This window comes from Paramormyrops kingsleyae, chromosome 1, assembly GCF_048594095.1.
Source record: "Paramormyrops kingsleyae isolate MSU_618 chromosome 1, PKINGS_0.4, whole genome shotgun sequence".
Taxonomy (NCBI): Eukaryota; Metazoa; Chordata; class Actinopteri; order Osteoglossiformes; family Mormyridae; genus Paramormyrops; species Paramormyrops kingsleyae.
This window is the reverse complement of record NC_132797.1, coordinates 54,787,832-54,803,729: the sequence shown is the minus strand read 5'-3', so window position 1 is coordinate 54,803,729 and position 15,898 is coordinate 54,787,832. Positions and strand designations below refer to the sequence as shown.

The 15,898-nt window shown below is 34.8% G+C and overlaps 1 long non-coding RNA gene across 1 annotated transcript; it reads right to left on the bottom strand.

Annotated features, from left to right (window-relative positions):
* LOC140592683 (uncharacterized) lies at positions 1 to 2,872 on the bottom strand. Its single transcript, XR_011993086.1, has 2 exons — positions 1,847 to 2,872; positions 1 to 1,751 (listed from the first exon to the last, which is right to left on the bottom strand). It is a non-coding gene; the product is annotated as an uncharacterized lncRNA (long non-coding RNA).
* Between the last annotated feature and the right edge of the window lie 13,026 nt (positions 2,873 to 15,898).

Genomic DNA, 15,898 nt, shown 5'->3' with positions numbered 1-15,898 from the left:
TAACAAAATGTATGTACAACTTTTATTTTGAATAATAAAATACCTGTACATGTTGCATTTTAAAACTCATTTGATAAATGTACACACACGTTTTTGTACAAGTTTGAAAAATAAAACACACGTGTACATGTTACATTTTAAAACCCTTGTGCAACTTTGAAAATAATAAAAAAAAACTTCATGTTATATTAACAAAATCTGCTTTGATAAAGAGCCTACAAATTTTTTGCAACTTTGTTTTTGTAAAATAAAAGCCACGTTCATATTAGATTTCAAAACTGATTCGCAAAATGAATGCATAAAACTTTGTACAAACATGCTTGCGCTGCGTACACATAACAAACCGTTTTTGTACAACGCGTCTAGAAAATAAAACACCCGAACATTTTTAAAGCATCTGTACATCTTACTTTGAAAAACTTTCATGTTACATTTTTTAAAACATCTGTACATCTTACTTTGAAAAACTTTCATGTTACATTTTAAAACATCTGTACATCTTACTTTGAAAAACTTTCATGTTACATTTTAAAACATCTGTACATCTTACTTTGAAAAACTTTCATATTACATTTTAAAACATCTGTACATCTTTGAAACACTTTCATGTTACACTAACAAATTCATTCGATGAAATATTTTTAAAGACTTACAACACCCTTTTTGCGATGCTGCTAGTTTTACATTTCGGTATCCAAAAGGCAGTTTCCCCACTAGGCAACAATCTGCGTTTGTCGTAGACGTCCCTGACATTTTTATTGAGGTCTATTAAACGTTTTCACGTCGCGTTTGATTTTGTTATAGTGCGGCATTATGGGGAATTATCCCGCTGCCTTTCATTTAACACGCTTAACCTTCGGCCTATGTTAGCTTTCTGTTCCTGTCTCTTATGTTAGACGGGTCGGTGTCAAGCAGCACGTGTCTTACAGTACATCAGCCATAAGATACCCTCAAAACAATTATTTATCATCCAATTTGTTTCTTACTTCTTGGTTACCTTGTTAGGCTTCCTTATCCATGAAAAGATTGGTTTTAATATTTTTGGTGTGGCTTTCTGGACCTTTCTTTTGACAGCATTCCTCTCGTTTTCAATAAAAAATAATGATAAAATAAACCTCTAGAGAATTATATAAATAAACTGAACTGGTCTTATCTTACCTTACATGTGTGGGGATGCCTTACCTTGATTTTGTTTTAATTTATTTAGTTTAAATAGAGATTCCTGACAAAGTCAAAAAACTTTGATGCAGTATATATTTCGAAAAAAAAGGTTCTTGGGTGTGCTATATAGAACTATAGGGGTTCTAACCAGAGGAAATATAACCATTGCCTTCAAAAAGGTGCCATTTCTTTTAATTGAGAATGTCCAAGGAGTGTCATATATGTACCAAGCTAAAAGGTTCAATATGGAGCCTTTTGTTTTAAGAGTATGCACAAATATATGTGGTGCTTTTATGCATGTTAAACTTAAAAATGGGTCGGTGCCGACCCTATCAGCACCGGAAGGTTATTAATAATGTCTCTAAGGATGGTAGCAAACAGGGCTCTTGGGCCGTCGCTTCACCAGACGCTGCGGGTGGCGAGTCGTGTTGAGCAAAGTAAACCGCATCATTTTCATCATTATTAGCGTTGTTGATGTTGTCTATTTCATTTAATAGCGCTTCAGGTATAGGAGGGGGGGTGTTGCTCCATCCATACCTGCTGATTCAGGTCTTGCGTAGATTTTCTCTTGACCGGTCCGTGCCGTCTCTCTTGTACATAAAATAATAGAGAATACCTATTATTAGAATAAGTTATTTTTAATGTATAGCGTTTATCATATGTATAAAAGAAATAATATACTCACTATATGGAGTTTTCTATCCGCAGTGTCTCCCGTAGAGAAAAAAAAAACAAACCCAAAATAGCTGAATCTCTAAAAATAAAATAATTATTTTAAGTTATTTTATTGTATTGTGTTTATCATAAAACACGCGTAAAATATCATAAAACACGCGTAAAAGAAATAATATACTTACTCTATGCAGGTCCCATGTAGTTTTCTCTTTCCAGTAGGGCAATGCCTTGATGATACGGGGTGTGGGGTACTTGTGTCTCTTTACCAAAGGAGGGGGACCCTTCTCAAGGTAATAAAAATTTCACCGGTTGCTTACTTTTTAGGATTCTTTAAGGAGAAATATACGTCCTGTCAAGTTTTATCTGTTGTCTATTTCGATGTACGTTTTAACTGCGTAGACGGTATGGGGGGAGTCGGGGGGAAAAGACAAAATTTACTGAAATACAAAATGTCAAACTTGATGTGTGGCGGGGAGTCGGGGGGAAAAGACAAAACTTTTAACAAAATTTACTGAAATACAAAGTGTCAAACTTGATCTGTGGCCGAAATTACAGTTTGACCGGGATTTGACCTATCGGGATGTACATAGGTTGCATGAGGAAAAACACAAGGCCAAACTGCTACTGCTGCAGGGGGGTGTCGGCTTTCACACACACACACACATACACACACACACAGACGGTCAAACTACTGCTAAGCGTTTTTTTACTGGACGTCAGACCCAGCTCCTCCTCTCATTCTTAGCTCCAACTTGGTCATTCTCACAGGATTTCTTTCAGTCTCGCGCAGCACAACTCTCAGCTCTCCGGCATCGCTCTCTCCGAGTCCTTTGCGGATTATCCAAAGCCATGGGACCTTACCACGGTACCGCAACAGACACAGCATCGCTCTCTCAGAGCCCTTTTCTACAGATTCTCCAAAGCCACGGACCTTACCACGGTGGTACAGCGTACGCTCACACTCCATCAGGTAACCCACCCCCACTCAGACCCAGTGTTTGGGACCTTAACGCACCAACCCCCCTGCTCAGTCCCCCCTGCTCGGCACCCGCTGGATGCAGACAAAACACCACACTCATAAGCACTCTACTCAAATTAAAATAATAATAATTACATTATAATAAATAATTAAATAATAATACATAATTAAATTATAATAAATAAATAAACTATATACAAATAAACCCCTATCCCAACGCTCAACTGGCTCACAGCCAAAAAAAAAACCCCCACTCCCACTACCTCATGACGTCACCCGGCAGCCCCCGCCTGTCACTTTTTGATTTATTTGACCTTTGTGACCTTTGACCCAACCTGTCATTTTGACAAAAGCGGCATTCTATCTCTCTCTCATTATAACTTGAACTTCTGAGTTCATTTCATGAAAGCTGCGCTTCTCCCATAAGAGTTCGACCTACCAATATAGGAAAATGTGTTTACGTGAAGAAATCATGACAAACTAATATGAAATGAAAATTTCATTATAACTTGAAATTCTGAGTTCATTTCATGAAACCTGCGCTTCCCCTATATGAGATCGACCTACCTTTATAGGAAAATGTGTTTACGTGAAGAAATCATGACAAACTAATATGAAATGAAAATTTCATTATAACTTGAAATTCTGAGTTCATTTCATGAAACCTGCGCTTCTCCCATAAGAGTTCGACCTACCAATATAGGAAAATGTGTTAACGTGAAGAAATCATGACAAACTAATATGAAATGAAAATTTCATTATAACTTGAAATTCTGAGTTCATTTCATGAAACCTGCGCTTCCCCTATAAGAGTTCGACCTACCATTATAGGAAAATGTGTTTTCGTGAAGAAATCATGACAAACTAACACGAAATGAAGATTTCATTATAACTTGAAATTCTGACTTCATTTCATGAAACCTGCGCTTCCCCTATAAGAGATCGACCTACCTTTACAGGAAAATGTGTTTTCGTGAAGAAATCATAAGAAACTAACACGAAATGAAGATTTCATTATAACTTGAAATTCTGAGTTCATTTCATGAAACCTGCGCTTCCCCTATAAGAGTTCGACCTACCATTATAGGAAAATGTGTTTTCGTGAAGAAATCATGACAAACTAACACGAAATGAAGATTTCATTATAACTTGAAATTCTGAGTTCATTTCATGAAACCTGCGCTTCCCCCATAAGAGTTCGACCTACCATTATAGGAAAATGTGTTTACGTGAAGAAATCATGACAAACTAATACGAAATGAAGATTTCATTATAACTTGAAATTCTGAGTTCATTTCATGAAACCTGCGCTTCTCCCATAAGAGTTCGACCTACCAATATAGGAAAATGTGTTAACGTGAAGAAATCATGACAAACTAATATGAAATGAAAATTTCATTATAACTTGAAATTCTGAGTTCATTTCATGAAACCTGCGCTTCCCCCATAAGAGTTCGACCTACCATTATAGGAAAATGTGTTTACGTGAAGAAATCATGACAAACTAACACGAAATGAAGATTTCATTATGACTTGAAATTCTGAGTTCATTTCATGAAACCTGCGCTTCCCCTATAAGAGTTCGACCTACCATTATAGGAAAATGTGTTTTCGTGAAGAAATCATGACAAACTAACACGAAATGAAGATTTCATTATAACTTGAAATTCTGACTTCATTTCATGAAACCTGCGCTTCCCCTATAAGAGTTCGACCTACCATTATAGGAAAATGTGTTTTCGTGAAGAAATCATGACAAACTAACACGAAATGAAGATTTCATTATAACTTGATATTCTGAGTTCATTTCATGAAACCTGCGCTTCCCCCGTAAGAGTTCGACCTACCATTATAGGAAAATGTGTTTTCGAGAAGAAATCATAAGAAACTAACACGAAATGAAGATTTCATTATAACTTGAACTTCTGAGTTCATTTCAAGAAACCTGCGCTTCCCCCATAAGAGTTCGACCTACCATTATAGGAAAATGTGTTTACGTGAAGAAATCATGACAAACTAACACGAAATGAAGATTTCATTATGACTTGAAATTCTGAGTTCATTTCATGAAACCTGCGCTTCCCCTATAAGAGTTCGACCTACCATTATAGGAAAATGTGTTTTCGTGAAGAAATCATGACAAACTAACACGAAATGAAGATTTCATTATAACTTGAAATTCTGACTTCATTTCATGAAACCTGCGCTTCCCCTATAAGAGTTCGACCTACCATTATAGGAAAATGTGTTTTCGTGAAGAAATCATGACAAACTAACACGAAATGAAGATTTCATTATAACATGAAATTCTGAGTTCATCTCATGAAACCTGCGCTTCCCCTATAAGAGTTCGACCTACCATTATAGGAAAATGTGTTTACGTGAAGAAATCATGACAAACTAATATGAAATGAAAATTTCATTATAACTTGAAATTCTGAGTTCATTTCATGAAACCTGCGCTTCCCCTATAAGAGTTCGACCTACCTTTACAGGAAAATGTGTTTTCGTGAAGAAATCATAAGAAACTAACACGAAATGAAGATTTCATTATAACTTGAAATTCTGAGTTCATTTCATGAAACCTGCGCTTCCCCTATAAGAGTTCGACCTACCATTATAGGAAAATGTGTTTACGTGAAGAAATCATGACAAACTAATACGAAATGAAGATTTCATTATAACTTGAAATTCTGAGTTCATTTCATGAAACCTGCGCTTCCCCTATAAGAGTTCGACCTACCATTATAGGAAAATGTGTTTACGTGAAGAAATCATGACAAACTAACACGAAATGAAGATTTCATTATAACTTGAAATTCTGAGTTCATTTCATGAAACCTGCGCCTCCCCTATAAGAGTTCGACCTACCATTATAGGAAAATGTGTTTTCGTGAAGAAATCATGACAAACTAATATGAAATGAAAATTTCATTATAACTTGAAATTCTGAGTTCATTTCATGAAACCTGCACTTCCCCCATAAGAGTTCGACCGACCTTTATAAGAAAATGTGTTTACGTGAAGAAATCATGACAAACTAATATGAAATGAAAATTTCATTATAACTTGAAATTCTGAGTTCATTTCATGAAACCTGCGCTTCTCCCATAAGAGTTCGACCTACCAATATAGGAAAATGTGTTTACGTGAAGAAATCATGACAAACTAATATGAAATGAAAATTTCATTATAACTTGAAATTCTGAGTTCATTTCATGAAACCTGCGCTTCCCCTATAAGAGATCGACCTACCTTTACAGGAAAATGTGTTTTCGTGAAGAAATCATAAGAAACTAACACGAAATGAAGATTTCATTATAACTTGAAATTCTGAGTTCATTTCATGAAACCTGCGCTTCCCCTATCAGAGTTCGACCAACCATTATAGGAAAATGTGTTTACGTGAAGAAATCATGACAAACTAACACGAAATGAAGATTTCATTATAACTTGAAATTCTGAGTTCATTTCATGAAACCTGCACTTCCCCCATAAGAGTTCGACTTACCATTATAGGAAAATGTGTTTTCGTGAAGAAATCATGACAAACTAACACGAAATGAAGATTTCATTATAACTTGAAATTCTGAGTTCATTTCATGAAACCTGCGCTTCCCCCATAAGAGTTCGACCGACCTTTATAGGAAAATGTGTTTTCGTGAAGAAATCATAAGAAACTAACACGAAATGATGATTTCATTATAACTTGAACTTCTGAGTTCATTTCATGAAAGCTGCGCTTCTCCCATAAGAGTTCGACCTACCAATATAGGAAAATGTGTTTACGTGAAGAAATCATGACAAACTAATATGAAATGAAAATTTCATTATAACTTGAAATTCTGAGTTCATTTCATGAAACCTGCGCTTCCCCTATATGAGATCGACCTACCTTTATAGGAAAATGTGTTTACGTGAAGAAATCATGACAAACTAATATGAAATGAAAATTTCATTATAACTTGAAATTCTGAGTTCATTTCATGAAACCTGCGCTTCTCCCATAAGAGTTCGACCTACCAATATAGGAAAATGTGTTAACGTGAAGAAATCATGACAAACTAATATGAAATGAAAATTTCATTATAACTTGAAATTCTGAGTTCATTTCATGAAACCTGCGCTTCCCCTATAAGAGTTCGACCTACCATTATAGGAAAATGTGTTTTCGTGAAGAAATCATGACAAACTAACACGAAATGAAGATTTCATTATAACTTGAAATTCTGACTTCATTTCATGAAACCTGCGCTTCCCCTATAAGAGTTCGACCTACCATTATAGGAAAATGTGTTTTCGTGAAGAAATCATGACAAACTAACACGAAATGAAGATTTCATTATAACATGAAATTCTGAGTTCATCTCATGAAACCTGCGCTTCCCCTATAAGAGTTCGACCTACCATTATAGGAAAATGTGTTTACGTGAAGAAATCATGACAAACTAACACGAAATGAAGATTTCATTATAACTTGAAATTCTGAGTTCATTTCATGAAACCTGCGCTTCCCCCGTAAGAGTTCGACCGACCTTTATAGGAAAATGTGTTTTCGTGAAGAAATCATAAGAAACTAACACGAAATGAAGATTTCATTATAACTTGAACTTCTGAGTTCATTTCATGAAACCTGCGCTTCCCCCATAAGAGTTCGACCTACCATTATAGGAAAATGTGTTTACGTGAAGAAATCATGACAAACTAACACGAAATGAAGATTTCATTATAACTTGAAATTCTGAGTTCATTTCATGAAACCTGCGCTTCCCCTATAAGAGTTCGACCTACCATTATAGAAAAATGTGTTTTCGTGAAGAAATCATAACAGACTAATACAAAATGAAGATTTCATTATAACTTGAAATTCTGAGTTCATTTCATGAAACCTGCGCTTCGCCTATAAGAGTTCGACCTACCATTATAGGAAAATGTGTTTTCGTGAAGAAATCATGACAAACTAACACGAAATGAAGATTTCATTATAACATGAAATTCTGAGTTCATCTCATGAAACCTGCGCTTCCCCTATAAGAGTTCGACCTACCATTATAGGAAAATGTGTTTACGTGAAGAAATCATGACAAACTAATATGAAATGAAAATTTCATTATAACTTGAAATTCTGAGTTCATTTCATGAAACCTGCGCTTCTCCCATAAGAGTTCGACCTACCAATATAGGAAAATGTGTTTACGTGAAGAAATCATGACAAACTAACACGAAATGAAGATTTCATTATAACTTGAAATTCTGAGTTCATTTCATGAAACCAGCGCTTCCCCTATAAGAGTTCGACCTACCATTATAGGAAAATGTGTTTACGTGAAGAAATCATGACAAACTAACACGAAATGAAGATTTCATTATGACTTGAAATTCTGAGTTCATTTCATGAAACCTGCGCTTCCCCTATAAGAGTTCGACCTACCATTATAGGAAAATGTGTTTTCGTGAAGAAATCATGACAAACTAACACGAAATGAAGATTTCATTATAACTTGAAATTCTGACTTCATTTCATGAAACCTGCGCTTCCCCTATAAGAGTTCGACCTACCATTATAGGAAAATGTGTTTTCGTGAAGAAATCATGACAAACTAACACGAAATGAAGATTTCATTATAACTTGATATTCTGAGTTCATTTCATGAAACCTGCGCTTCCCCCGTAAGAGTTCGACCTACCATTATAGGAAAATGTGTTTTCGTGAAGAAATCATGACAAACTAACACGAAATGAAGATTTCATTATAACTTGAAATTCTGAGTTCATTTCATGAAACCTGCGCTTCCCCCATAAGAGTTCGACCGACCTTTATAGGAAAATGTGTTTTCGTGAAGAAATCATAAGAAACTAACACGAAATGAAGATTTCATTATAACTTGAACTTCTGAGTTCATTTCAAGAAACCTGCGCTTCCCCCATAAGAGTTCGACCTACCATTATAGGAAAATGTGTTTACGTGAAGAAATCATGACAAACTAATATGAAATGAAAATTTCATTATAACTTGAAATTCTGAGTTCATTTCATGAAACCTGCGCTTCCCCTATATGAGATCGACCTACCTTTATAGGAAAATGTGTTTACGTGAAGAAATCATGACAAACTAATATGAAATGAAAATTTCATTATAACTTGAAATTCTGAGTTCATTTCATGAAACCTGCGCTTCTCCCATAAGAGTTCGACCTACCAATATAGGAAAATGTGTTAACGTGAAGAAATCATGACAAACTAACACGAAATGAAGATTTCATTATAACATGAAATTCTGAGTTCATCTCATGAAACCTGCGCTTCCCCTATAAGAGTTCGACCTACCATTATAGGAAAATGTGTTTACGTGAAGAAATCATGACAAACTAATATGAAATGAAAATTTCATTATAACTTGAAATTCTGAGTTCATTTCATGAAACCTGCGCTTCTCCCATAAGAGTTCGACCTACCAATATAGGAAAATGTGTTTACGTGAAGAAATCATGACAAACTAACACGAAATGAAGATTTCATTATAACTTGAAATTCTGAGTTCATTTCATGAAACCAGCGCTTCCCCTATAAGAGTTCGACCTACCATTATAGGAAAATGTGTTTACGTGAAGAAATCATGACAAACTAACACGAAATGAAGATTTCATTATGACTTGAAATTCTGAGTTCATTTCATGAAACCTGCGCTTCCCCTATAAGAGTTCGACCTACCATTATAGGAAAATGTGTTTTCGTGAAGAAATCATGACAAACTAACACGAAATGAAGATTTCATTATAACTTGAAATTCTGACTTCATTTCATGAAACCTGCGCTTCCCCTATAAGAGTTCGACCTACCATTATAGGAAAATGTGTTTTCGTGAAGAAATCATGACAAACTAACACGAAATGAAGATTTCATTATAACTTGATATTCTGAGTTCATTTCATGAAACCTGCGCTTCCCCCGTAAGAGTTCGACCTACCATTATAGGAAAATGTGTTTTCGTGAAGAAATCATGACAAACTAACACGAAATGAAGATTTCATTATAACTTGAAATTCTGAGTTCATTTCATGAAACCTGCGCTTCCCCCATAAGAGTTCGACCGACCTTTATAGGAAAATGTGTTTTCGTGAAGAAATCATAAGAAACTAACACGAAATGAAGATTTCATTATAACTTGAACTTCTGAGTTCATTTCAAGAAACCTGCGCTTCCCCCATAAGAGTTCGACCTACCATTATAGGAAAATGTGTTTACGTGAAGAAATCATGACAAACTAATATGAAATGAAAATTTCATTATAACTTGAAATTCTGAGTTCATTTCATGAAACCTGCGCTTCCCCTATATGAGATCGACCTACCTTTATAGGAAAATGTGTTTACGTGAAGAAATCATGACAAACTAATATGAAATGAAAATTTCATTATAACTTGAAATTCTGAGTTCATTTCATGAAACCTGCGCTTCTCCCATAAGAGTTCGACCTACCAATATAGGAAAATGTGTTAACGTGAAGAAATCATGACAAACTAATATGAAATGAAAATTTCATTATAACTTGAAATTCTGAGTTCATTTCATGAAACCTGCGCTTCCCCTATAAGAGTTCGACCTACCATTATAGGAAAATGTGTTTTCGTGAAGAAATCATGACAAACTAACACGAAATGAAGATTTCATTATAACTTGAAATTCTGACTTCATTTCATGAAACCTGCGCTTCCCCTATAAGAGTTCGACCTACCATTATAGGAAAATGTGTTTTCGTGAAGAAATCATGACAAACTAACACGAAATGAAGATTTCATTATAACTTGATATTCTGAGTTCATTTCATGAAACCTGCGCTTCCCCCGTAAGAGTTCGACCTACCATTATAGGAAAATGTGTTTTCGTGAAGAAATCATGACAAACTAACACGAAATGAAGATTTCATTATAACTTGAAATTCTGAGTTCATTTCATGAAACCTGCGCTTCCCCCGTAAGAGTTCGACCGACCTTTATAGGAAAATGTGTTTACGTGAAGAAATCATGACAAACTAACACGAAATGAAGATTTCATTATAACTTGAAATTCTGAGTTCATTTCATGAAACCTGCGCTTCCCCTATAAGAGTTCGACCTACCATTATAGGAAAATGTGTTTTCGTGAAGAAATCATAACAGACTAATACAAAATGAAGATTTCATTATAACTTGAAATTCTGAGTTCATTTCATGAAACCTGCGCTTCGCCTATAAGAGTTCGACCTACCATTATAGGAAAATGTGTTTTCGTGAAGAAATCATGACAAACTAACACGAAATGAAGATTTCATTATAACTTGATATTCTGAGTTCATTTCATGAAACCTGCGCTTCCCCCGTAAGAGTTCGACCTACCATTATAGGAAAATGTGTTTTCGTGAAGAAATCATGACAAACTAACACGAAATGAAGATTTCATTATAACTTGAAATTCTGAGTTCATTTCATGAAACCTGCGCTTCCCCCATAAGAGTTCGACCGACCTTTATAGGAAAATGTGTTTTCGTGAAGAAATCATAAGAAACTAACACGAAATGAAGATTTCATTATAACTTGAACTTCTGAGTTCATTTCAAGAAACCTGCGCTTCCCCCATAAGAGTTCGACCTACCATTATAGGAAAATGTGTTTACGTGAAGAAATCATGACAAACTAATATGAAATGAAAATTTCATTATAACTTGAAATTCTGAGTTCATTTCATGAAACCTGCGCTTCCCCTATATGAGATCGACCTACCTTTATAGGAAAATGTGTTTACGTGAAGAAATCATGACAAACTAATATGAAATGAAAATTTCATTATAACTTGAAATTCTGAGTTCATTTCATGAAACCTGCGCTTCTCCCATAAGAGTTCGACCTACCAATATAGGAAAATGTGTTAACGTGAAGAAATCATGACAAACTAATATGAAATGAAAATTTCATTATAACTTGAAATTCTGAGTTCATTTCATGAAACCTGCGCTTCCCCTATAAGAGTTCGACCTACCATTATAGGAAAATGTGTTTTCGTGAAGAAATCATGACAAACTAACACGAAATGAAGATTTCATTATAACTTGATATTCTGAGTTCATTTCATGAAACCTGCGCTTCCCCCGTAAGAGTTCGACCTACCATTATAGGAAAATGTGTTTTCGTGAAGAAATCATGACAAACTAACACGAAATGAAGATTTCATTATAACTTGATATTCTGAGTTCATTTCATGAAACCTGCGCTTCCCCCGTAAGAGTTCGACCTACCATTATAGGAAAATGTGTTTTCGTGAAGAAATCATGACAAACTAACACGAAATGAAGATTTCATTATAACTTGAAATTCTGAGTTCATTTCATGAAACCTGCGCTTCCCCCGTAAGAGTTCGACCGACCTTTATAGGAAAATGTGTTTTCGTGAAGAAATCATAAGAAACTAACACGAAATGAAGATTTCATTATAACTTGAACTTCTGAGTTCATTTCATGAAACCTGCGCTTCCCCCATAAGAGTTCGACCTACCATTATAGGAAAATGTGTTTACGTGAAGAAATCATGACAAACTAACACGAAATGAAGATTTCATTATAACTTGAAATTCTGAGTTCATTTCATGAAACCTGCGCTTCCCCTATAAGAGTTCGACCTACCATTATAGGAAAATGTGTTTTCGTGAAGAAATCATGACAAACTAACACGAAATGAAGATTTCATTATAACATGAAATTCTGAGTTCATCTCATGAAACCTGCGCTTCCCCTATAAGAGTTCGACCTACCATTATAGGAAAATGTGTTTACGTGAAGAAATCATGACAAACTAGTATGAAATGAAAATTTCATTATAACTTGAAATTCTGAGTTCATTTCATGAAACCTGCGCTTCCCCTATAAGAGTTCGACCTACCATTATAGGAAAATGTGTTTTCGTGAAGAAATCATGACAGACTAAAACAAAATGAAGATTTCATTATAACTTGAAATTCTGAGTTCATTTCATGAAACCTGCGCTTCGCCTATAAGAGTTCGACCTACCATTATAGGAAAATGTGTTTTCGTGAAGAAATCATGACAAACTAATATGAAATGAAAATTTCATTATAACTTGAAATTCTGAGTTCATTTCATGAAACCTGCGCTTCCCCTATAAGAGATCGACCTACCTTTACAGGAAAATGTGTTTTCGTGAAGAAATCATAAGAAACTAACACGAAATGAAGATTTCATTATAACTTGAAATTCTGAGTTCATTTCATGAAACCTGCGCTTCCCCTATAAGAGATCGACCTACCTTTACAGGAAAATGTGTTTTCGTGAAGAAATCATAAGAAACTAACACGAAATGAAGATTTCATTATAACTTGAAATTCTGAGTTCATTTCATGAAACCTGCGCTTCCCCGATAAGAGATCGACCTACCTTTACAGGAAAATGTGTTTTCGTGAAGAAATCATAAGAAACTAACACGAAATGAAGATTTCATTATAACATGAAATTCTGAGTTCATCTCATGAAACCTGCGCTTCCCCTATAAGAGTTCGACCTACCATTATAGGAAAATGTGTTTACGTGAAGAAATCATGACAAACTAACACGAAATGAAGATTTCATTATAACTTGAAATTCTGAGTTCATTTCATGAAACCTGCGCTTCCCTTATAAGAGTTCGACCTACCAATATAGGAAAATGTGTTTACGTGAAGAAATCATGACAAACTAATATGAAATGAAAATTTCATTATAACTTGAAATTCTGAGTTCATTTCATGAAACCTGCACTTCCCCCATAAGAGTTCGACCTACCAATATAGGAAAAATGTGTTTACGTGAAGAAATCATGACAAACTAACACGAAATGAAGATTTCATTATAACTTGAAATTCTGAGTTCATTTCATGAAACCTGCGCTTCCCTTATAAGAGATCGACCGACCTTTATAAGAAAATGTGTTTACGTGAAGAAATCATGACAGACTAAAACAAAATGAAGATTTCATTATAACTTGAAATTCTGAGTTCATTTCATGAAACCTGCGCTTCGCCTATAAGAGTTCGACCTACCATTATAGGAAAATGTGTTTTCGTGAAGAAATCATGACAAACTAATATGAAATGAAAATTTCATTATAACTTGAAATTCTGAGTTCATTTCATGAAACCTGCGCTTCCCCTATAAGAGATCGACCTACCTTTACAGGAAAATGTGTTTTCGTGAAGAAATCATAAGAAACTAACACGAAATGAAGATTTCATTATAACTTGAAATTCTGAGTTCATTTCATGAAACCTGCGCTTCCCCTATAAGAGATCGACCTACCTTTACAGGAAAATGTGTTTTCGTGAAGAAATCATAAGAAACTAACACGAAATGAAGATTTCATTATAACTTGAAATTCTGAGTTCATTTCATGAAACCTGCGCTTCCCCGATAAGAGATCGACCTACCTTTACAGGAAAATGTGTTTTCGTGAAGAAATCATAAGAAACTAACACGAAATGAAGATTTCATTATAACATGAAATTCTGAGTTCATCTCATGAAACCTGCGCTTCCCCTATAAGAGTTCGACCTACCATTATAGGAAAATGTGTTTACGTGAAGAAATCATGACAAACTAACACGAAATGAAGATTTCATTATAACTTGAAATTCTGAGTTCATTTCATGAAACCTGCGCTTCCCTTATAAGAGTTCGACCTACCAATATAGGAAAATGTGTTTACGTGAAGAAATCATGACAAACTAATATGAAATGAAAATTTCATTATAACTTGAAATTCTGAGTTCATTTCATGAAACCTGCACTTCCCCCATAAGAGTTCGACCTACCAATATAGGAAAAATGTGTTTACGTGAAGAAATCATGACAAACTAACACGAAATGAAGATTTCATTATAACTTGAAATTCTGAGTTCATTTCATGAAACCTGCGCTTCCCTTATAAGAGATCGACCGACCTTTATAAGAAAATGTGTTTACGTGAAGAAATCATGACAAACTAATATGAAATGAAAATTTCATTATAACTTGAAATTCTGAGTTCATTTCATGAAACCTGCGCTTCTCCCATAAGAGTTCGACCTACCAATATAGGAAAATGTGTTTACGTGAAGAAATCATGACAAACTAATATGAAATGAAAATTTCATTATAACTTGAAATCCTGAGTTCATTTCATGAAACCTGCGCTTCCCCTATAAGAGATCGACCTACCTTTACAGGAAAATGTGTTTTCGTGAAGAAATCTTAAGAAACTAACACGAAATGAAGATTTCATTATAACTTGAAATTCTGAGTTCATTTCATGAAACCTGCGCTTCCCCTATAAGAGTTCGACCTACCATTATAGGAAAATGTGTTTACGTGAAGAAATCATGACAAACTAATACGAAATGAAGATTTCATTATAACTTGAAATTCTGAGTTCATTTCATGAAACCTGCGCTTCCCCTATAAGAGTTCGACCTACCATTATAGGAAAATGTGTTTACGTGAAGAAATCATGACAAACTAACACGAAATGAAGATTTCATTATGACTTGAAATTCTGAGTTCATTTCATGAAACCTGCGCTTCCCCTATAAGAGTTCGACCTACCATTATAGGAAAATGTGTTTTCGTGAAGAAATCATGACAAACTAACACGAAATGAAGATTTCATTATAACTTGAAATTCTGACTTCATTTCATGAAACCTGCGCTTCCCCTATAAGAGTTCGACCTACCATTATAGGAAAATGTGTTTTCGTGAAGAAATCATGACAAACTAACACGAAATGAAGATTTCATTATAACTTGATATTCTGAGTTCATTTCATGAAACCTGCGCTTCCCCCGTAAGAGTTCGACCTACCATTATAGGAAAATGTGTTTTCGTGAAGAAATCATGACAAACTAACACGAAATGAAGATTTCATTATAACTTGAAATTCTGAGTTCATTTCATGAAACCTGCGCTTCCCCCATAAGAGTTCGACCGACCTTTATAGGAAAATGTGTTTTCGTGAAGAAATCATAAGAAACTAACACGAAATGAAGATTTCATTATAACTTGAACTTCTGAGTTCATTTCAAGAAAC